A 24,038-nucleotide genomic window follows, 5' to 3' on the forward strand; every position below is an offset into this window, starting at 1 on the left:
GTCACAACATTCACAATAGGTCAACCATTCTTCCCTTGTAAAAATTGCGATGCTGAGCCCTTGAATTTATTCTCACTGTCCAGATTCAGCCTCCTTTCTTTATTCCTAATTATCAGAAAACTGCAGAGACTCCTCTGGAAATGGCTCCCCCATTCAAGGAAAGCCAGCAATACCCAGATCTCTGATATTTTTCTCTTTCAAGAAAAGGAAGAAAAAAAAATCCTCTCCTCCATTAACTGAGCCGTAGGGAAAAGATCTCGGTAAATGTGACAGCTTTCTTTCCCCGAGAGACTCGGGAGCACAGGAAGAGGCAATTTAAATTGAGAAGCCAAAGTGTAAAAAAGCTCTCTGCCTCTGCCTGAAATGAGCGCTCCACCCAACCACTCAAAAAGCCAAAAGGGCACCCTGAATTTCCTTCCGCAAAGACTCTTCAGAGAATGCAGCGTAAACCCAGCGCTATTGAAACCCTTTCCATCTATCTATCCCTCCATCCTTCCATCCCTCCATTGCTTCTTGCCCTGCTGATTCAGTCCTACAGAGGGATTATTATTGAGTTTGTCACCTGCACCTCCATCACGGTCTCACAATTCACACATCAACCACACTGTTGGTCCTCAGCTTAGCATTCAAAGTTGCAATGCACCTCTATCCCTCTCTGGTTTGGTTCTGCAACCCAACAAGACAGACACGGACTTCAGAAGAGAATCAGAACTGCAGAAAAAACAATGCCTTCCATTGAGGACCTGCATACTGCACAAGTCAAAAAGAGGGCTGGGAAAATATCTACAGACCTCTCACATCCTGGGCATAAATTGTTTCAACTCCTACCCTCAAAATGATGCTATAGAGCACTGCACACCAGAACAACTAGACACAAGGACAGTTTTTACCCAAACACTATCACTCTGCTAAAGAAATAATTCCCTCAACACTGTCAAACTATTCACTAAGTCTGCATTACTATTACTATTAGCTTTCTCATCGTTCTATCACCTCCCACTTATGACTGCAAGACTGTAACTCTGTTGCTTGTATCCTTACGATTTATATTGATGTTGATTGTTTCCTGATTGCTTATTTGTACTCTCTGACTACCATTAAGTGCTGTATCTTATGATTCTTGACAAATGTATCTTGTCATGTCTTTTTATGTACACTGAGAGCATCTCCACCAAAGACAAATTCCTTGTGTGGCAATCACACTTGGCCAATAAAGAATTCTCTTCCCTTCCCTTCCCTTCCCTTCCCTTCCCTTCCATTCTATTGGTGGTAAAAAAAATGTGACCACATCGCAGGGCAGATTCACCCCATGGACCTTAAGTTTGACACCCTTTCTCTAGAGCAATTCAAGATGCAGACAAGACACAAGGTTTACAAATATCTGAAGGAAAACCTAAATATCACATGGCCACCAATTGCTATGGCATCTAAACATCAGGTGATTAATTGCCTATATTCTCAATAAGTTAATTTTCACTGTAGAACCCCATACTGATTCCAAAGCAGCTAATTGAATAAACATTCACGAAAAACAAACACACAAAGCTAGATACCAAATATCAATGAACCTAAATATACATGGACAGTGTTTGCTTCTAGGGTAGGCTTTAATTAAATTTTTAATAGACATTAATTTTTCCATCCTTTCCTCTTCAGCCAGAGATGGCCTTCTGCCAACGTTTTTCTCTCCAAAATTGTGACATACGTTGAGGGAAATCTGCATTATTCCAGCAGTCAGGACAAACAAAGCTCATAGAGCCGAGGTGGCGCAGTGGTTAAATGCAGCACTGCAGGCTACTGCTAGATCAGCAGTTCAGCGGTTCAAATCTCACCGGCTTCAGGGTTGACTCAGCCTTCCATCCTTCCGAGGTGGGTAAAATGAGGACCCGGATTGTTGGGGGCAATATGCTGACTCTCTGTAAACCGCTTAGAGAGGGCTGAAAGCCCTATGAAGCGGTATATAAGTCTACTGCTATTGCTATATTTAAGTGGAAAACTAAAGTGCAGTTCAGCATCAGAGACCAGAAAAACATGGAATGCTCTCGTTCCAGCAGAACAGTGGTGGGATTCAGCCAGTTTGCACCTATCCGGGAGAACCGGTTGGTAACTTTCCAAGTAGTTCGGAGAACCGGTTGTTGGAAGAAATCTCCTTTTGTTTTTTTCCCACTTTACAGGGCTCATCCTGCAAGGAAGGCAGGAAGGAAACATTCTGGTGTTGTTTCTAGCCTAATCTTTATTGACCTGCTTACAGAAACTGCCTCTAACAGCTAAGGTGAAGCGCCCATCGACCTGAGTGACCTTGAGTTGGCCACACCCATCCAGTCACATGACCACCGAGCCCCACCTACCCAGATGGGCATTAGGGCAGAGAACCGGTTGTTAAATTATTTGAATCCCACCACTGCAGCAGAGATACAAGTGCCTGCAATTTCAGTCTTGTTAAAGGCCTTACGTTTCAGCTCCCATATGTTGGTAACGAGTCGAAAGGCCATCATAAAAATTATGATGCTGAAGAGAAAAGGAGCCTTAGGAATGGCGCTGCAAAATGCCACTTGCAAAGCATGGGGAGATGTCTATGGAGATTCTCGGTCATCCAGGACAGTGGTCTCCAACCTTGGCAAAGCTGGCTGAGGAACTCTGGGAGTTGAAGTCCACAGGTCTTAAAGTTGCCAAGGTTGGAGAGCACTGATCCAGGACATGGTTGTCCCAAAGATGCTTTTTCAAAAAGCAACTTTGCTTTTTTTTTTCTTTGAAGACGTTTTGCTTCTTGTCCAAGAAGCTTCTTCAGTTCAGAATCAGAATCAGAATAGAGCTGGAAGGGACCTTGAAAGTCTTCTGATCCAGCCCCTTGCTCAAGCAGAAGATCCTATACCATTTCAGACAAGTGACTGTCCCAGTCTCTTCTTAAAAGATCTCCAGTAATGAAGTACTCACCACTTCTGGAAGCAAGTGGTTTCACTGGTTACCTGTCCTCATTGTTAGGAAATCCCTCTTTAGTTCCAGGTTGGTTCTCTCCTGGATTAGTTTCCACCCATTGTTTCTTGTCTTGTATTTGTATTTGTATTTGTATTTCATTATTTGTATGCCGCCCTTCTCCGGGAGGAGTCAGGGCGGCGAACAATTCAAGGGGGGGGGGGGAAGGGGAACATAAAAAGACAAAATACAAATAATAAAAGTAGACAACAGTGGCACAACCATACATGTCGAGAGGAGAGGGAACTCATCACCCCCAGGCCTGCTGGCAAAGCCAGGTTTTGACGGCTTTTCGGAAGGTCTGGAGAGAGGTGAGGGTCCGAATCCCTGCGGGGAGTTCATTCCAGAGGGCCGGAGCTGCCACAGAGAAGGCCCTCCCCCGGGTAATAGCCAGGTGGCATTGGCTGGTAGATGGCACCCGGAGGAGGCCAACCCTGTGAGATCTAATGGGTCTGTGGGAGGTAATTGGCAGCAGGCGGTCTCTCAAGTACCTCAAGTCTTACCATCTGGTGCTTTGGAAAATAAATTGACACACACACACACCTCCTCTTGGTGGCAGCCTCTCAAATATTGGAATATCATGTCCCCACTAGAGCCTCGGAGAGTCATAAAACAATTAAGCAAACTAATTGTCTCCTGCAAACACTATGTTAACTTTTATGTTATTCTCTTTTCAGGAAATGTTTTTCTTCTGAGGAGAGGCCACCTGTCAGGCCTGCAATTATATTCCTGTTAGGATCTTTGGCCTGCCACATTTTCTCTTATTTCATTATGCTGTTTCATTAGTATAGTTGATGGGAGGGGGGAACAGAAAGGAGTAGGATTGTGGAATGTGTTGTTGTCATTCTTTTCTAGAAGACCAAGGTCATCTTTTGTCTCTGCACCTTTGCACCTGACCGGAAGCAGCTGAGCGTAGATGCCAGCGTGGGAGAAGACAATTGGACCATGTGATGGATTGTGGATGTGAGGACAAGATCATGAACTTTTAACTGGGTGGGATTCTGGTGTAATTTCCAGAATTGGGATTACACAGATGTGCTAAGATGTCTGATTTATTAAATTGAAACTTTAAGGATCGTTTTGCCTTGGACTCTGATTTAATTCTACATGATACTTGGAACGCTGACACTCCACTCCACTCCCCTTTTGCTCCTCTTTTATTTCCTCTGGGAGAGGCCATTCATTGTCCATCTGTGACCTTCCTCCCAAGTCAACCCCTGTTCCTTAGCTGTTCCGTTCATCTGGCAACTCTGCACATGTGCACTCTGGGAACAGGCTCCAGCTGTTCCTCTGCCTCACTGATGTCTGACTCTGAAGGCAGCTGATAACTGGCATACGGCTCTGGCCCCCTCTCTGCCTCCAACACAGAGGCCACTTCAGTGCCTTCCGCAGACTCCAGGACTGGCCCAGGTTCCTCCTCAACCTCCTCACTGTCTGAATCTGCTGCCAGCTCTGCTGGCAGTCCACAAGAGATACAAACCCTCCTTGCAATCTTCAGCTGAAAACAGGAGCCCCTATAGCATTTCTCTCTAAAGCCAGAACGCTACCGCTGTTTGGTTTTTGACAAATGTTTTCTGACAACACAGGGGAGCCGGAGTCGAACTCTCAAAGGACAACCTGCATAATGCTTCAACATCAACCTGAAACGAAGCTTCTTCAACCTCCAGATACTGCAAAACAGGACTGTGTCCCTGTCAGAACAAATAAATTGCCGAGGTACATGTGATAAAGGAAAACACCGAAGCTTTTGCCTGCTGTCATCAGAAAGGAAATCAATAACAATACTGGAGAAAATGATCTCTTTCTAGAAGTAAATTTGCAGCCTGTCTATGGGGAATCCGCGAATGCTGCCAGCCATTTCTAGGCTGGAGATGCTCTTCCAAACTCAGCCATATTTAGACGAAAAGGTTGCAAACCCAGCCACTAAACTGTGAGGGAGCTAATAATGCAAGCCAAACCAAGTCAGGTGTCAGGAAGCCTGACAGGCTGCCCCCCTTCAAGAGAAGTGTCAGGCCTGGAAGCCATCTTTTACATTGGGCCTTCAGGCCTGCCACATTTTCTACTGTGGGGAAATGGGAAGGGGGATTATATGGAGTATGGGGAGAGATATAGTCACAATAGCATTCCTTTCTCAGAGAGTCAAGGACACCTTGCCCTGCACCTGGAGTGGTGTGACTGGGAGGCATCTCCAGTTGGGAACGGGGTCCGATTGGACCAAGTGATGGACATGTGGGTGCTGGGCGGAGGCTTGGACTTTCGTTTGGGTGGGAAAAACCTGGAAGCTTTCAGATTCGGGTTTTCCCAGATGTGACAATAGGACACCTCTACTCGGAATCTTCTTTCGTTGAGGGTGAGATAGGGTGAATGAAAATGAACACACTGTTATCCTTTTCCTGGCATTGACCCGAATCTTCTTTAAGATGGCTTCCAGGCCTTACACCAGGGTGACTTGGAAACCATCTTTCCTGGGTTTGCAGAGGGCGCGAAACCAGACAAGTGTTGCTTATTCTACAAACCGTTTTAAAACACATCTGAGAGACGCATGGAGGTTGTTGATTTGGGTGCAATGCCTACATGTCGTACAGGGCATCGCATTATATAAATCGGGGGGGGGTGTCAAAATCAAGGCCCGGGGCCCGGATCCGGCTCACAGAGTGCTTAGATTTGGCCCACGACCTGGAAACAGCAAAGGACTGCCCCATGGTGCCTCTGCCAGCAAAAATGAAACTCGGGAGAGCTGAGCCGAGCTCCATTTTCACTGGCAGTGGGTTGCAGGGAGCCATCACAGCTGAAAACGGAGCTCGAGAGCCCGTTTTTGCTGGGAGAGTGCTTGGGCCACCACAGTCCCCCCCCCCCCCCGGCCATATGAGGGACATCGAGCTGGCCAACCCCAGCCTGGTCCCCCAAAAGTCAAACATAACCCTGATGTGATCCTCAATGAAATTGAGTTTGACACCTCTGATATTCATCATATAGGAAGGAAGGAAGGAAGGAAGGAAGGAAGGAAGGAAGGAAGGAAGGAAGGAAGGAAGGAAGGAAGGAAGGGCCATGGTGGTGCAGTGGTTAGAATGCAGTACTGCTGATCACCGGCTGCCTGCAATTTGGCAGTTTGAATCTCACCAGGCTCAAGGTGGACTCAGCCTTCCATCCTTCCGAGGTGGGTAAAATGAGGACCCAGATTGTTGGGGGCAAAAGGCTGACTCTGTAAACCGCTTAGAGAGGGCTATAAGGCACTGTGAAGTGGTATATAAGTCTAAGTACTATTGCTAGTAGGAGCCCTGCTGGTGCAGTGGTTAGAATGCAGACTAACTCTGCCCACTGCCAGCAGTTCGATCCTGATCCACTTAAGGTTTTCTGTGTCTTCCATCCTTCTGAGGTGGATAAAATGAGGACCCAGATTATTGGGGGCAAGAGGCTGACTCTATAAACCGCTTAGAGAGGGCTGTAAAGCACTGTGAAGTGGTATATAAGTCTAAGTGCTATTGCTATTGCTATCTCCATTCAGTGTGTTCACTCTAAGGAGAATGAGTTGGTAGCATCTCATCGATAGCACAAATAGACTGGACAACAACTGCATTTGCCTAGGATGGTGTAAGGCTCCTGCCTTAGGAAGAGGGTTGGACTAGAAGACCTCTGAAGTCTTGTTTATAACAAAGGACATGGTCACTGCATCTGTAGGATTAGTAGGTGATAAAAAACCAATTTAAAAAAAACATTTTTTTCTCAATGTGTTGGATGTTACAGAGCAAAACACACAGGAGTACCAACATCCATATTATAACCCCAGCAAGTTTGCAACCCACAACTGCAATATTATCAGTTATCAAGGCCATCTCTTATAATATCTCCTAATTTTTCTGCCATTCTGAAATCTGAGCAGGGCATTTTAATACAACCGATGGCATATTGCACTATTTATCCAGGTTCTTGCCAGCAGCCAAGTGAATCTGGGGAAAGTAGTTGCTAAACATCTCTCTCACACACAAGTGTAAGTTTACCCTGCTCGTAGAAGTTTTGCTATGCAGCCCCTTTTTCTGAGTCAAGCCATCTCCAACACGCCTGGGAATGTATCCTCATTCCCAGGCGTGTTGGAGATGGCTTGACTCAGAATCTTTAAAGGAGCAGATTTATAGGATCTCTAAGCCTCAAAAGGGCTTGTTCCTTTTGTAAACATAGGCTAACAACATCCAGAAATTTAGATGTATAAAGGTAAAAGAAGAAGATGGAGAATAAAAGCAGGTACTTTTATCTGATGTTCCTTCCCACAAGGCAGCTGTGCTTAGATAACCTGGGGGCAAAATAACACACATTGCTTTATCTCATCCCCTTGACAGCTAAGCGGCAGAGCAGTTGAGGGCTAGCTGGTGTTCACTTTATTCGGCTGTGATAATTTGTCTGCCTGCAACACGATGAAAATTAACTCTAGTGGAGTCACCAAGGACGTGCCAGTTGGTGGCTGTTGTGGCCCACCGGCGGCCAGCGGAGCAGGCAGCAGAGTCGGAGAATGAGGAGGTTGGGGAGGAACATGGGCCAGTCCAATTACCTCCACTAGACCGATTAGATCCCACAGATTAGGCCTCCTCCAAATTCCATCCGCCGGCCAGTGTCGACTGGCGACTACCCGGAGGAGGGCCTTCTCTGTGGCTGCTCCGACCCTCTGGAACGAACTCCCCATGGAGATTCGAACCCTCACCACCCTCCAGGCCTTCCGCATAGCCCTTAAAACCTGGCTGTTCCGACAGGCCTGGGGCTAAAGAGCTGTTGCCCCCGTCTCGAATGGTATGACTGTCGTGTGTTTTAAATTATGCATTGTTATGTGTCGTTTTTTAATTTTTGTCTGTATCCCCCTTCCCTGGTTTGAGTTGTGAGCCGCCCTGAGTCCCCTTCAGGGGAAAAGGGCAGCATATAAATATAATAAACAAACAAACAAACAAACAGTCCTGGGGGCTGAGAAAAGCTCAGACAAGGGCTCTGCATTGGAAGCCAAGAGGGAGCTAGACAGCAGTGAGGCAGAGGAACAGCTGGAGCCTGTTCCCAGTGTGCGCATGGGCAGAGCTGCCAGAAGACAAGAACAACTAAGAAAGCAGGATCGACTTGGGAGTAAAGCCACACCTTGGAGGTGATTGGCTCCTCCTATAGGAAACAAAAGAGGAGCGAATAAGGGAGGGGGCTTGTGCAGGAAACAATTCATTCCTTTGTCATTTCAAGAGTAGAAAATTCTGTTTGTGATTATAAGAGACTCTGTGCCAAGTGTTGCCTTGCCCTGTGTTTGAAAACTAGTTGTAACTGGGGAAACCCGCTGCCCCTAGGCAAACCAGGATTTGAGAACCAAAAGTCAATCCTTATTAATGAACCTGGCTTGTAGAGTTGCGCTGGACTGGGTGAAGATCCGATGGGCTTCCTGGCTTGCTGTGAAGAGGAAACCAATGGATGTCACAGTTGCAAAATAAATCAGTCTCTCTTTCTCTCTCTTGCAAAGTCCACAGGGACCAAGATGACACAGCCGTCTAGTTGAGGACTGAGTCGGTTACTGGGGAGTACCTGGTGACTAGGGCATGGCCTAAAAAACTTATCAGACTCAGTCCAATCAATGAGAGGATGAAGTTAACCCATTCTGGATGCTCCTCCCCTCACTATGGAGACTGTCCAAAATCGTGGGTCAATTTTCAAAGCCAAAGCTAGAGAGCAGCTTCTTCAAAGCTAACAGATCTATTCCAGCAGAAGACGCGGGCAAGCATGTCCTCAGATGCCAAGCTTACATACCCTCTTGTAATACCTGCAATTTGTCTTCCCCTGTACTTATTTCTATTATCTAGGACTGTGGAACTGAAGGAAACGCACGCCAGGCCCATCCATCAAAGACACTGGAAAAACTGCACACACTTTCCTTGGGAGAACATCATAACCCAGAAGAGATCAAAGTGGCCTTATAAAACGGCAAGAAAAGGCCACCACGAACTCACTTCGTATAAATTCTAGGCCTTGACTCACTTTCTTCTTCGTTCCTTTTTTGTTATTGTTGCTCTTCATCGTTCTTTTGTCCCCGAGAGAAGTGCCTCTCCGCTTATTAATTCTTCAATTCTTGGCATATTTTTTGGAGAAAGAGCGGGGAAATAACTTTTTTTTTTTTTTAAATGCACTCAATCGAAGAAGAGAAACAAAAAATAAAACCCCAAGAAGAGGCAGGTGTGAGGGTGGATGTGTTAACACGCACCTACCGATCTCGGAAATCACTTCATAAATTAGATTTTCGTTCATTAAGGGTTTTATCCCCGTTTGCCTTTTGTCAACTTAATTCAGCGGCAGCATCATTGTCAGGCTGTGGTTTTCCCAGTTGCCATGGATGGCTGTGAAGGTTGGACCATAAGGAAGGCTGAGCACCGAAGAACGGAGGCCTTTGAACTCTGGTGCTGGAGAAGACTCCTGCGAGTCCCTTGGACTGCAAGGCGATCCAACCGGTCAGTCCTAGAGGAGATCAACTGGTCAGTCCTAGAGGAGATCAACCCTGACTGCTCTTTAGAAGGCCAGATCCTGAAGAGGAAACTCAAAGACTTTGGCCACCTAATGAGAAGGACTCCCTGGAGAAGAGCCTCATGCTGGGAACGATAGAGGGCAGAAGAAGAAGGGGATGACAGAGAATGGGGTGGCTGGATGGAGTCACTGAAGCAGTTGATGTGAGCTTAAATAGACTCCAGAGGATGGTAGAGGACAGGAAGGCCTGGAGGAATGTTGTCCATGGGGTCGCGATGGGTTGGACACGACTTCACGGCTAACAACAAGAACAACTTTGCCGTTTAAGGACTGAAATCAGGTCCTTTATCCGATTCAGAAAAAAACATGTATTTAAATCTGGGTTCAAAAGGAGAAATAAGTTTGGAGAGGGGGGAAGCAGATTCTTTTACGAGATTGTTCTGAAACATAAACTGAGTTTAAATGTACATGCACGACTTTTGCTATCGAACAAAGAAGAAGCGTCAAAAAGACAACAGACAGTTCTTAACTTATTTCGTTGGGGGCGTTTTTTGGAACCCTGACAGGGAATTTGATTGAACTCAGATTATACTCCAAACTAGAGACCATTTTAAAAAAAACAAAACATGAGAACTAATACAAATGCACAATTTGTATCTAGTATTGGGGAGGGGGCTGCCAGAAAGAAGAGGGGGTCAACTTGTTCTCCAAGGCACCAGAGGGCAAGATAGTAGGTAGTGGGTGGGGTCTGGTGGGGGAGAACGCCAGCCCAGAGCTGGGAAGGGATTTTCTGATGGTGGGAACAGTCAACCCATGGAACAGAAGTTGCCTTCAGAGGTTATGGGGGCTTCATCATTGGAGGCTTTTGGAGGGAGATTGGACTGCCATCTGTTGGTGGTGGTGTGGGGTCTGCTGGTTGGACTAGATGATCTGCAAGGTCCCCTATTCAGGATTGAATTGAATTAATTTGCCTGATGGCTTGGTCCAGCTGGAGTTCTATCTCCCCATCTTATGAGGCGTATCTGCCCCCCATTCCTCCATCTTCAACTTCTAGGCTCCTTGGGTGACTAATTCTGCAGGACCCCAAAATCTTCTACAGAACTCAACATCTGGAAAACGGTATCTGAGTCAAACGGGTCTCCACATTTTTCCTTCTGTCCAGATCTCCTCCTGTTTTTGGCAGAGCTGGGGAAAGGGAGCGGGGGAATAAATGGGTAGCAGCTATTGGAGAAGTGCAGGAACAGTGAAATTCTAATTCCCCATTTCCCCATTTTCCAGTCTGCTGTCTTTGTAAATTTATCTCAAGCAAAGTGCTAACATCGTTAACAGCTACACTGCTGGTTCAAGCATGAAAAATGAATGGAGCCCTTCTACCAAATCAGTCACTCTCTCGCTCGCTCTCATATCCACCGAAATATGAAAGGGTAAGAAGAGAAAAAGGCAAATCGTAAATCTTCACCTGGGGGCACCTCTAGCGCAGCAACCAACCGTTGCCAGGAGCTGCTGACAAGATCAAAGTAACAAAATAGATAAAAGCAACGGAGATTTATGGAGATAACCGAGAGATGGGTCCCAAGCACAGTGGCTGAGATTCACAGGTGAAGCCCAAAAATCTCATTTTAATTAGCTTGGTTTGGAACCGCCTATTGTGTGAACCCAGTGTTCAGTCAACAAACAGGGTTAAACAAGAGCCACGTATGCGATGTTTAGGGATGTGGTGGCACAATGGCTAAGACGCTGAGCTTGCCGATCAGAAAGGTCGGCAGTTCGGCATTTCAAATCCCTAGCACCGCAAAACGGAGTGAGCTCTCATTTCTAGTCCAACCTTCTCCCAAACTAGCAGTTTGAAAGCATGTAAAAATGCAAGTAGAAAAATAGGGACCACCTTTGGTGGGAAGGTAACAGCGTTCCGTGCGTCTTCGGCTTTCAGGCAGATCCAAACACTTGCTTTGGGGGGGGGGGGTTCCCCCTTGAAAACCTTTCACTTCTCATCTGCATCCAGTTTTGGTCACCACACTTTAAAAAAAGATGTGGAGACTCTAGAAAAAGTGCAGAGAAGAGCAACCAGGATGATGAGGGGACTGGAGGCTAAAACATACGATGAATGGTTGCAGGAACTGGGCCTGGCTAGTCTAGTGAAGAGAAGGACCAGGGGAGACATGATAACAGTGTTCCAATATTTGAGGGGCTGCCACAGAGAGGAAGGGGTCAAGCTCTTTTCCAAGGCACCTGATGGTCAGACAAGGAATAATGAATAGAAGGAGAGATTCAATCTAGAAATAAGGAGGAATTTTCTGACAGTGAGAGCAATCAACCCAATGGAACAGAAGTTGCCTTCAGAAATTGGGGGAGCTTCATCCCTGGAAGGTTTCAAGAAGACACTGGACTGCCATTTATCAGAAATGATGTAGGGTCTCCTGCTTGGGTGGGGGGGTTGGACTAGATGACTTACCAGGTCCCTTCCAACTCTGTCAATCAGTGCTACCTAGTTTGGGTAATGAAACAACTGCAAGGAAAAAAGCAAGCTCAGAGAGCACCACAGACCCCACGATGATGGAGGCTAAAACATACAATGAACGGCTGCAGGAACTGGGCACGGCTAGTCTAGAGAAGGACCAGGGGAGACATGATAACAGTGTTCCAATATTTGCGGGGCTGCCACAGAGAGGAGGGGGTCAAGCTATTTTCCAAAGCCCCTCAAGGCCAGAGAAGGAAAAATGGATGGAAACTTACCAAGGAGAGAGTCAACCTGGAAATAAGGAGACGTTTTCTGACAGCGAGAACAATCAACCCATGGAACAGAAGTTGCTTTCAGAAGTTGTGGGAGCTTCATCACTGGAAGCTTTCAAGAAGAGACTGGACTGCCATCTGTCAGAAATGGTGTAGGGTCTCCTGCTTGGGCAGGGGATTGGACTAGATGACCTCCAAGGTCCCTTCCAAATCTGTTAATCTGTGTCTGTATCATCCAAGAAGGTTCTTCAGGTCTGAGAAGTATTTTTTTCTCAAGGAAAGAAGCAAAGAAAGTCTTAATTGCCTTTTGGAAAAAAAGCACCTTTGGGACAACCATGATCTGAATGATTGAGAATCCGCATAGATTTTCAGGTAGACTTTGATCAAAGCAAATATTTGGTCGCCATCTTAACTCCTAATTTGGCATCATGGTGTTTAGGCATGGACATTTCCAGGAGACACAGCAATACCCCAAAATAGATTGTGGGGACAAACGTTTGTCACTTTTACAAGAAAGCATCTTTCGGAATATCTCAGCGGCAAGCTCTGTGCTGAAACAACAGACTGGTTTAAATCAAGCTTTTCATTTTTTCCAAATCAAAGGCATGATAATTGCTTCCTCGAACTATTCAAACATTGGATTCACAGCTCAGTAACTCTACTAATGATTGCCAGTGAAAAATAGCCACCGTTGGGCTACTGGGGAGCAATTTCACTTTATGTGAGGTGCAGCCTCGGTGGCTTTTCAGAGAAACAAAAAGAAAACGTTGAAAAAAAGAAATGAAAACGAGGTTCACAAATGCTCTGGGAACTGCAGCAGCCCATAACCACAGGAAGGACCAAACGGTTATTATTATTAGAAGGCAGAGCTATCCTCGAGCCGAACCATCTCACGAGACTGATCTGTGGCTATGCTTTAAATGAGCCGCTCAGCATCTACTCAGATGCAAACCAGATGGCATTGGATTTTGAGAATAGCAATTTTCCAAAGAGAATTGAATTGAATTTATTAAATTTCATAGAAATATGCCAGTGCTGAATAGAGTAGAGTAGAATAGAATAGAATAGAATCAGAGTTAGAAGGGACCTTGGAGGTCTTCTAGTTCAACTCCGTGCTCAGGCAGGAAACCCTACACCACTGCAGACAAATTATTATCCAATCTCTTCTTAAAAACTTCCAATGTTGGAGCATTCACAACTTCTGGAGACAAGCTGTTCCACTGATTAATTGTTCTCACAGTCAGGAAATTTCTCCTTAGTTCTAAGTGGCTTCTCTCCTTGATTAGTTTCCATCCATTGCTTCTTGTCCTGCCCTCAGGTGCTTTGGAGAAAAGCATGACTCCCTCTTCTTTGTGGCAGCCCCTGAGATATCAGAAGACTGTTATCATGTCTCCCCCTAGTCTTTCTTCTCATTAAACTAGACATACTCAGTTCCTGCAACCGTTCTTCATATGTTTTAGCCTCCACTCCCCTAATCATCTGGGCCAAGTCATCACTTTATTTTATACCTGTTTTATTTTTTACAACTAATTCAAGGAGGCAAAGATATCTAATTGTTCCTCCACCTCCTATTTGCTGCACAAGAACCCAGTGAGGTGAGTTGGTCAGAGAAAGGAGGTTCCGGGACACCCAGCCAGGACTAGAACTCATCATCTCCTAGTGATTGGCCCAAAGTCACCCAGTTGACTCTCATGCCTAAGGTGGGGACTAGAATTCCCTGTCTCCCTGTTTCTAGCTCGATGCAATTAACCACTAAACCAAATGGTTTCTTCCATTATTCTTCCGTTTATTCAGTAATATTCATTTCCAGCATTTTGAAGTGGACAGCTAAAAAAACATTCCCGGCAAAAGAACCCCCTGAATTGACAGGAATGCATCAGAAGTAAACATGTGGTTTCTGCATTTTCTTAAGTCAGTTATGTGGCAGAACCTAGAGAGGAAAAAAAACATACTTTTTAGGCCTGGCCAGTCTAGATGAACAGCTTACTTGATTAATGTTGTTTTTGAAGCTGCAGGCTGCAGTTTATCAGCAGCAGCAGATGTAATGATGCTCTTTCTCTTGGGATCAATGGATCTTGGGTGCAATGCCTGATTTTATTTATTTGTTTCCCAGCCAATTTCCAAAAAGGCTGGGCAATTCATAGTCTAGCTCTCTTTACTAGGTTTTGGTTACCCTAAAACCCATGATGGTGAACCCATGGCACGTGTGATGCAGGTGGCATGCAGAGCCATTTGTCAGGGCATGTGAGGCGTTGCCCTGTCAGCTCCAGCACGCATGCGCGCGCTGGCCAGCTGACTTCGACCTTCGTTTTTGTCCATTTTACACCTTCAGGGAAGCCTCTGGAGGGTGAAAAACCACCCAATGCGCAAACAGGAAGTCCAGGAATGGACTTCCAGTTTGTGCGTTGGGCCGTTTTTCATCCTCTGGAGCCTTCAGGGAAGCCTCTTGAAGCCTCTGGAGGGCGAAAAACAGTCCTAGGGGCAACCTGGAAATGACTTCTGATTTGCCCATACAGCTGTTTTTCGCCCTCCAGAGCCTTCAGGAGGCTTCCATGAAGTCTCGGAAGGGCGAAAAACAGCCCTACAGGCAAACCGGAAGTCACCATTCCCGAAATTCCGGGTTGTCCATACAGCCATTTTTCGCCCTCCAGAGCCTTCAGGGAAGCCTCCTGAAGCCTCCAGAGGGCCTTCGGGGGGCAGGGAGGCTGTTTTTGCCTTCCCCCGGCTCTTAGAAAGCCTCTGGAGCCTGGGGAGGGTGAAAAATGGGTCCATCACAGGCCAAAAGCGGAGGGAGGGTGGGGGTCCCACACACAGCATTATGAGTGTGGGCATGCCTGCACATGACCCCCCTGCACTCCCCCTGCTTTTGGCACGCAATCCAAAAAAGTTTAGCCATCACTGCCTTAAACAACCTGACAGTCAGACAGCCTCAGGTCCCACCAGTTAAACAGGGTCCTCCAAGGTGACCCAGATCTACCTGGAAGACATACATAAAGATAAAGATAAAGGTTTCCCCTGTCCAGTTGTATCAGACTCAAGGGGAAGGTAATAGCGTTTCTTGAAGAGTCATGCCGGTCACATTACCATGGAAATGTCTTCAGACAATGCTGGCTCCCTCAGCCAAGAAACGAAGATCTCCGTTCTTACCCGAGGGAGCCAGCATTTTCTGAAGACATTTTCCATGGTCGTGTTCTACACTGTTATACACCAAGGCGCACACAATGCGGTTACCTTCCCAACGAAGTGGTACCTATTGATCTACTCGCTTTTGCGTGCTTTCAATGGTGTGGCGGCCTAAAGGGGGAACTCTTGCCTCACAATCAGGAAGCTGTTAGTTCGATTCTAGGTATAGAGGCAGATATTTCTCTTTCTGGGCACAGTGAGAATGTATCTGCTGAAGAAAACTCTGCATTGGCAACAGGGAGGGCATCCAGCTACTAAAGACTCAGCTCCAGTCAGTTGCCCAGACTCTACACCGCAAGGGATTATGGGGGTTGTTAAAAGGAGATGATTAATTGTTCAGATTCTGGTCGCGAACCTAAGCTTGCAATAAACCTGTGTATTTATTTGAACTGTCTGGATTTCCTGAATTCCTCGTGCTTGATGCCAATTGCCAGGTCCAAACAACCAGATCAAGACATGAAAGGTTCAAGTTGACTATTTCATTGTGTTAGACATGTAGTGCCAGAATCTCTCTAGAGCCCTTGCTTTGTCTTGGGGAAAAAGGAGATGGGATTCTGTGAAACTTAGCAGGGTTGAGCTCTAGGTCTCTTGTTGCTGTGCAGGGATTACAGGCTAATTGCCCACTTGATCCCTCCTTCTTGCCTGGCAGGGAATTTCCCAGCTCCAAGTTTGAGAGGCAACAGGTCATCAGCTCATTAACTTTAGAAACCATCCAGGCACTCCACCCCGCAAGGGATTAGGGGGTCGTTAAAAGAGGATGATTCGTGTGCTTTCAAACTGCTGGGTTGACAGGAGCTGAGACAAGGATGGGAGCTCACCCCATTACATAGTGCTTGGGTCTCAAACACAAGCTTTCAGCTTTCCAGCTTTAATCACTCGGCCACTGCGCCCCCCTCAGAAGACATATATAGCAGCGGTCACCAACTGGTGGTACATGGACCACTGGTGGTCCGCAGAAAAAAATGTATTTTTTATATTGTACTAAATCAGGGGTCCTCAAACTACGTCCCCCAGGATGGATATGTGCAATGTGTTGCTGCAGAGAGTCTCCCCCTTCAGGGTCTTTTTGTGCAGGTCAGAGGGGGTCAGAAATTCAAACTTGGGGTCTGCTTTGGCCCCCTGGAGCCAAAGGCTAGAGTGAAGTGTCGCCAATGGCAAAGAGCTGGAGGGCCTTGTTCCAGTGGGACAGCATCATGGCCTGGAACTAAGTGACCATCTCAGCCTGCTAAGCCTCCAAGCGCCGGATTGTATGGCGTTAGATGCTATGTAGCCATAACAAAATTCTTTCTAAAAAGCCAAGGTCGTCCTTTGCACCTCTGTACCTGACCGGAACTGGACGGGTGGAACTGCTAGCATGGCAGTGGGGAATTGGACCATGTGATGGACTTATGGGTGTGGAGGCAAGATCTTGAACTTTCAACTGGGTGGGGAAAACCGGGAAGCTTTCAGATTCGGGTTTTCCCAGATGTGCCAACATGGCTCTCTTAATCAATTGGAACTTTGAGCAATCCTTTGCCTTGGACTCTGATGTACTTTTGGATGCTATTTGGAACCCTGACACATGGCTTGGTTGCCTCCTCTCCAAACCACAGCCTTGCCACAGAACACCTGCTACACATCATCTTCACTGCTGGTTCTGCCTACTTCAGCCCGTCTGTCCGAGACTGATAAAGTTGCCTAGGAGATGTTATTTATATAAGGCTGCTAATGGAAGTCATCTTTAAGCACCGGGCATCGTTTTCAGATCATTAGCTCCGAGAGTCATTTGAATGCATCCGATTCTAGAGTATCAGTGACAACAGCTAGAGCTCAGCAAAGGGAGATGAAATTGCTGTCATTCCTTTAATGTTTATCACTGCAGAAACAGAAAGAGAACAGGAGCCGGTTTCAAACACTGTCATTTTCACAACGGCACTTAGCCTTTGAACGCAGATAGAGTATAACATTAGAAAAAAGAAGAAAGAGTAAAAGATTCTACAGCTCATTCACCTCCGATATCAGCTCTGCTTCCTTCAGATTTTTGCAAATGAACTGCAGAGCCTTTGTGTCGATGAATGAAAATAGTGGTTTGCAACATTCTGTTATGGCTCCATACCTCTTGGGACGTGGTGGCTTGGTGGCTAAGACACTGAGCTTGTCGAACAGAAAGGCTGGCAGTTTGGTGGTTCGAATCCCTAGCACTGCGTTAAGGAGTGAGCTCCTGTTACTTGTCTCAGCTCCTGCCAACCTAACAGTTCAAAAGCACGTAAAAAATGCAAGTAGAAAAACAGGGACCAACTTTGGTGGGAAGGTAACGGCGTTCTGTGTGCCTTTGCCATTTAGTCATGCTGGCCACATGATCATGGAGTCGTCTTCAGACAGCGCTGGCTCTTCAGGTTTGAAACAGATATGAGCACTGCCCCCAGAGTTGGGAACTAGCACATTGTTTACCTTGTACCTTTAACCACAACACATTCAGGTTTATATTGGTGCTTGTGGCCGGATGGTGGGGAAGAGGCTTGAAGCAAGTAGTCAAACTTTAGCTCGTCAAGAGATTTATTAGACTAAACAAAGGAAGCATTAAAACTGAAACTGACAGTGAAAGCTATGCTCTGGAAGAACAAGTCAAACAAAGAATCAAACAAACCAATGACGACTGAAAGCAAGAAAAGGCATAGAATGTACTTCAAAGCATTAGGGCCTTAGGTAGCTCTAATCTTTAGGTGGGGGGGGGAGAAGAAGAGAGAGTATTTGACTACAGGAGTAAAACGCCAAGGGACTTCAGCTATGCTTTGCAGGAAGACAAAGCAAAGATGTATTGTAAATGGCAACTGACTACCATGAGGAGAAGGAACAAAGGTGTGTCAACCTGACTAATCTCTTTGCAAAGAATACTATCAGTCAGGAGCAAGAATAAGGGATATCACAGAATTCAAGCCGTATCAGGAGGAGGAGGAGGTGGAGGAAGAGGAAGGGGAAGAAAAGATGAAGAAGAAAAGAAAGAGGAGGAGGAGATGAAGATGAAGAGTAGTAGTAGTAGTAGTAGTAGTAGTAGTAGTAGTGTTTTGCCAATGGTGCCACCAGGGACAACGTTGAACCAGCTTCAGGACCATGGACAGAAGCAAATGCCTCCATGCCAGAGACCTTCATTTGAACCTTTACAGACAACAGTATGAGAAATCCTAGAGCAGGGCTGTCCAAATTTGGCAACTTTAAGACTTGTGGATTTCAACTCCCAAATTCCCCAGCCACGCTGGGGGAGAAACACTAGTCTACATGCTGTGACATTCTCATTACCAAAATAACTGAGTGTGACTTAAGTTTATGGTACTACGACTCACTGGATCCATAGTTGGCTCATAAGTTATGCTTTCCAGAGCTTATTCAACAGGCCATCATGAAACTAAAAGGTGAAATGAGGTGCTACAGGATTCAATCCTGGGTCTGGTAGGTAGGTAGGTAGGTAGGTAGGTAGGTAGGTAGGTAGGTAGGTAGATAGATAGATAGATGATAGATAGATAGATAGATAGATAGATAGATAGATAGATAGATAGATAGATAGATAGATAGATAGAGATAGAGATAGAGATAGAGATAGAGATAGATAGATGATAGATAGATAGATAGATAGATAGATAGATAGATAGATAGATAGAGATAGATATATACAGATACAGATGATACAGATAGATATAGATATATTTTCCAGAGATATAGATATAGATAGATATAGATATATAGATATAGATAGAGTTATAAAGATATAGATATATAGATATAGATTTATGAAGAAGATGGCGAGTGAGACCTTGCCAAAATGTTGCCAAGACAATCTCAATCTTACACGGGAAAAGACCCGAATACAACAAGAACAGCATGCATACATATACATACATACATACATGGCAGAAAAAGAGATGGATGATTACTGGGTGTGCAAATGACACAAATTAGATCTTACAAACTGCAAACAGAAACAGCCATTTCAAGAGGAAACAGAACCCATTGGGGGGGAGGTTTCCGAATCCCTAGCACTGCATAATGGAGTGAGCTCCCGCTACTTGGTCCCAGCTTCTGCCAACCTAGCAGTTCGAAAGCACGTAAAAAATGCAAGTGGAAAAATAGGAACCACCTTTGGTGGGAAGGTAACAGCGTTCTGTGCCCCTTCGGCATGGAGCCATGCGGGCCACATGACCACGGAGACGTCTTCAGACAGCACTGGCTCTTCAGCTTTGAAACAAGTCGGGAACGACTAGCACATATGCACAAGGGGAACCTTCACCTTTACACATCTTCTCTTCTCTTGGATACTTATCTGTATTACAGTTTTTGTTTTCACAGTGAGGACTCTTCTCACTGATCACAGTAATAAATACCTGAAGTTATCCTCTACTGTCTGGGAAAGATTTACTTTTTTCCAATACAAACAGACCGAAACAACACGCTGTGGCAATTTACTCCCTTGCTAAAACATATAAGAGAGAGGCAGTAGATACAGCTATGACTCCTTGCCAAAAACTTTTGTCTTCCGCTGAAGTGCAAAAGAAACCTTTATACTACCTTCCAGCATACTTTATTAAATCAGAGGCCCTCAGGCAACGGATTCAAAAGGAAAATAGCATCAAGAAGAATCTGTTGGTCTGCAAATCTGCCAGCAAGTTAAGCATACGGTTCCAAAAGAAGAACAAAGAGATGTCCTAGCTTCAGAGAGGCAATTTCCTTTCACAGTAGGTGGCTTTGTTCTATGCCCTTGATTTCTAAAAAATGCAAGTTATATATGCCGGCTGCTGGGCCAGGAAGAAGTTTGAATGTCGTTTCTTGCGGACTTGCCTGTAATTGGGATGCATCTTCTAATTTAAAGCAGGGCAACTTTTAAGATTTGTGGACTTTCAAGTCCCAGAATTCCCCAGCCAGGAATTCTGGGAATTGAAATCCACGGATTGTAAAAGTTGCCCAGGTTGGACATCCTGGTTCTAAAGCAGGGGTGTCAAACTCGATTTCATTGAGGGCTGCATCAGGATTGTATTTGACCTCGGGGGTGGGGGGCAGGATAGGTGTGGCCCAGTGGTGGGATTCAATTTTTTTTTATGTTCTGTGGTTGTGGCTTGGTGGGCATGGCAGGGGAAGGATACTGCAAAATCCCTATTCCCTCCCCACCCCACTAACCTGCTTTTCAGCTCTGTTCTCCTGTTCAGGGCAACAAAAGAAGTTCACCTCTACCAGTGAAAACAGAGATCGGGAGAGCCACATGGTGGCAGAGGGTGGAAGGAGACCGTCACAGATGAAAATGGAGCTCCATTTTTGCTGGAAGAGGTACCACAGGACAGTCCTTCACTGTTTCCAGGGTGGCCCCATGGGCCAGATCTAAGTAGCCTGTGGGCTGGATGTGGCCCATGTGCCTTGAGTTTGGAACCCCTGTTCTAAAGCATTATTTGATTGAACTCCCTGCAGTTTGATCCCGATGGAGGTCAGAGTCAGCCTTCCATCCCTCTGAGGTCGGTAAAATGGGAACCCAGAAAGTTGGGGGCAAAGGTCTGACCACTTAGACAGAATATAAGACTGGGTCTTATTTTCGGTGAAACACAATATCTATCTAACTTTCTATCTATATAGCTATCTTTCTATCTATCCATCCATCCATCCGAGCTGTGGGGGCACAGTGGTTAGAATGCAGTATTGCAGGCAAATTCTGCCCACTGCCAAGAGTTCGAATCTGCCTTCCATCCTTCTCATTCAGTAAAATGGGAACCCAGAATGTTGGGGACAAGAGGCTGAAACGGTAAACCATTCAGAAAGAGCCATAAAGCATTGTGAAGCAGTATATAAATCTAAATGCGACTGCTGTTCCTATAATTCAAGAAATTAGAGACAGTTCTTCGGAAGCATTTTTCACAATCCGATTGCTTTCTTCTGGATAAGCTGCCATTTATTGGATCATTTCCTAATCTGCTGCTCCTAGTCTTCCTGTTTCTCATGGATAGTCTCACCAGTGATGGGACTGAAAAATGTTTACTACCCGTTCTATGGGTGTGGCTTGGTGGGCGTGACTTGGTGGGTGTGGCAGGGAAAGAATGCTGTAAAATCTCCACTCCCTCCCAATCAGCTGGGGTTCGGGAGGCAGAGAATAGATGGGGGCATGGCCAGCCAGAGGTAGTATTTACCAGTTCTCCAAACTACTCAAAATTTCTGCTTCCGGTTCTCCAGAACTGATCAGAACCTGCTGAATCCCACCTCTGATTCTCATCAACCATTGCATATACCGTGCGAAGTGTGACAAATGGTCATCAGTTCTTTTTTCAGGGCAGTTGTAACTTTAAACAGTCCCTAAATGAACTGGACAGCCTGTATTGCCCACTACAGTTCACACAAATTTAATAACACAGTATAAAGCACTGGCAAGGAGAGTTGTTAAGTGTCCAAAATTCACACTTGCTACAGCTGGGTATTTTTTATTTTTTATTTTTTTTTGTTCAGGACATCCATTTGCATATAATTATCAGAGTGATCTTATCCTTCTTTTAATGACCTACTTGTAGTATGTTTTTTTCTCCTTCCATCTCTGTCCAAACATCTGTGCACTTAATCCAGCCTGTCAGAAGATTTTCTTGAATACTGATGGATGCAAAATGGATTTTCTCCGAAAGAAAATTATCACCTCTTGAAGTTTCACATTCTTGAAGGAAGTACCTTTCATCAGCATGATGGTGTTTTTAAACAAGGTGACTAATGTGGCCTCTTTGGTTGGTTTCCAACTCCCGAGGAATGAATAACGCAAACTTGCTGAGTCATCTACATCTCTGACTCAGCTGTTTGGATTATGAGTTCCTAACACTCCCATTATTGGGCGAATTTTGGAGCATCTAAAGTTTATTGGAGCCACGTTGGTGTCATGGTGAAGGTGCTCTGACTGAGGCTTCCCAAGAGCAGGAAGCAAATTCCTTGTCCCGACAAAAACCCCTTTTATTAACTGACTGTGAATTCTGCTCATTCACATCCAGCAAAATCTTTCAAGGGAGGATTTAAAGTCACTGACCTTATTTGGCTTGGAGAGCTGCCAGGCCGATATCTGCAGAACTTGGCAAGGAGCCTCAGAGAGTCACGAACAAATTAGCGAAATAATTGTCAGAGGATGAGATGGTTAGATAGTGTCATAGATGCAATGAATATGAATTTGGGCCAACTCTGGGAGATGTAAAGGACAGAGGGGTCTGGTGTGCTATGATCCATGGAGCTATGGACATGACTTAGTGGCTGAACCACAATAGCGAAGACATCTTCAATTGGCAGTCTGAATGGAAGGCAATGTGATTTTTTTCTGCCCACCCAAAATTCTAATTTAAGAAAACGTAACATCCTAACCGGGAATCCTGTTGGGAAACCCAACTCCTCAATTGAGAAATTCGGGATGCCCAAAGAAATCATTTCAGAGCAATAGAAGTGGGAGGGAAAACATTAGTCCGAGAAATCGAGTGGCAGGAGACAGCGATAATGTTCTCAATTTGTTTCTCAGCTAAAAAAACAAGCACAAACACTAATCCAGCCAAGAGCAAGCTGCTAATTGACTTGTCTCCAATTGCTTTCTTTTTTTTTATCCAGCAATTACTACCCATCCATACAATCTGTGCAAATATGTTGAAGCTTAACAGCAGCGCTAAAAGGAAATCATGGCTCTGAAATGCAAACAGTAGAAAGAAAGCATTCTTATCCTAGGATAAGAATATTCTCCCTAAGGGGGAGGAGATGATCTTGTCTCCCTCACTTTATAGAATAACAGAGTTGGGTCCTTGGAGGTCTTCTAGTCCAACCCCCTGCTCAGTCCCTATAGCTGTGATGGTGAACCTATGGCATGCGGAGCCATTTCTGAAGGAACATGAGGCGTTGCCTCATGTCAGCTCCAGCGTGCATGCGCACGCTTTCCAGCTGATTTTCGGCCTTGATTTTCAGCCATTTTTCTCCCGAAAAACCATCCAACGTGCAAACCGGAAGTTCGGGAGCAGACTTCCGGTTTGCACATTGGGCTGTTTTTCACCTTCCGGAGGCTTCAGGGAAGCCTCTTGAAGTCTCCAGAGAGCAAAAAACCGCCCAACGCACAAACCGGACGTTCGGGGAATGGAATGATTTATATTCCTTGTGGACAGAGAATCCTTCCATTCCATTCCCCACTATCCAGTCAGTGCTGAAGAAGCTTCTTGGGTGAGAAGCAAAACATCTTCAAAAGAAAAAAAAAACAAGAAAATCCAGTTGCCTCCTGAAAAAGCACCGTTGGGACAACCATGACCTGGATGACTGAGAATCTCTATAGAGTTCTGACTAATAAAAGTCACCTCAGGTGGCTCTTTTCAACCTAGAAAAACTGCTAACCACCTCCCGACAAATCTAGCAAATATCGCCATTTTGATTCAACTTCAATGCAGCCGGATCAAGAAACCTGTCACAAATACAAATAAATTCCTCCTGATAGAAAAATAAATAAATTGAAACCTGACCATTTTTTTCTTGCCAAAGAAAAAATGTAATTGAATAAATGGAGATGTTGCATACAGAACGTCGATGGAAATAACTTTGTTTCCTCCTGGTCCGTGTGGGGAAAAAAGGAACCATCACGTCCCCTGAACTCACATAAGCAAGAGGCTTATGTAAAAAGAATTTCCAGACGTGCGCTTCTAAATGCCAAGAACCTTATGCTATTTTTGATTCCGAAA

This window comes from Thamnophis elegans, chromosome 14 (assembly GCF_009769535.1).
Source record: "Thamnophis elegans isolate rThaEle1 chromosome 14, rThaEle1.pri, whole genome shotgun sequence".
Classification (NCBI taxonomy): domain Eukaryota; kingdom Metazoa; phylum Chordata; class Lepidosauria; order Squamata; family Colubridae; genus Thamnophis; species Thamnophis elegans.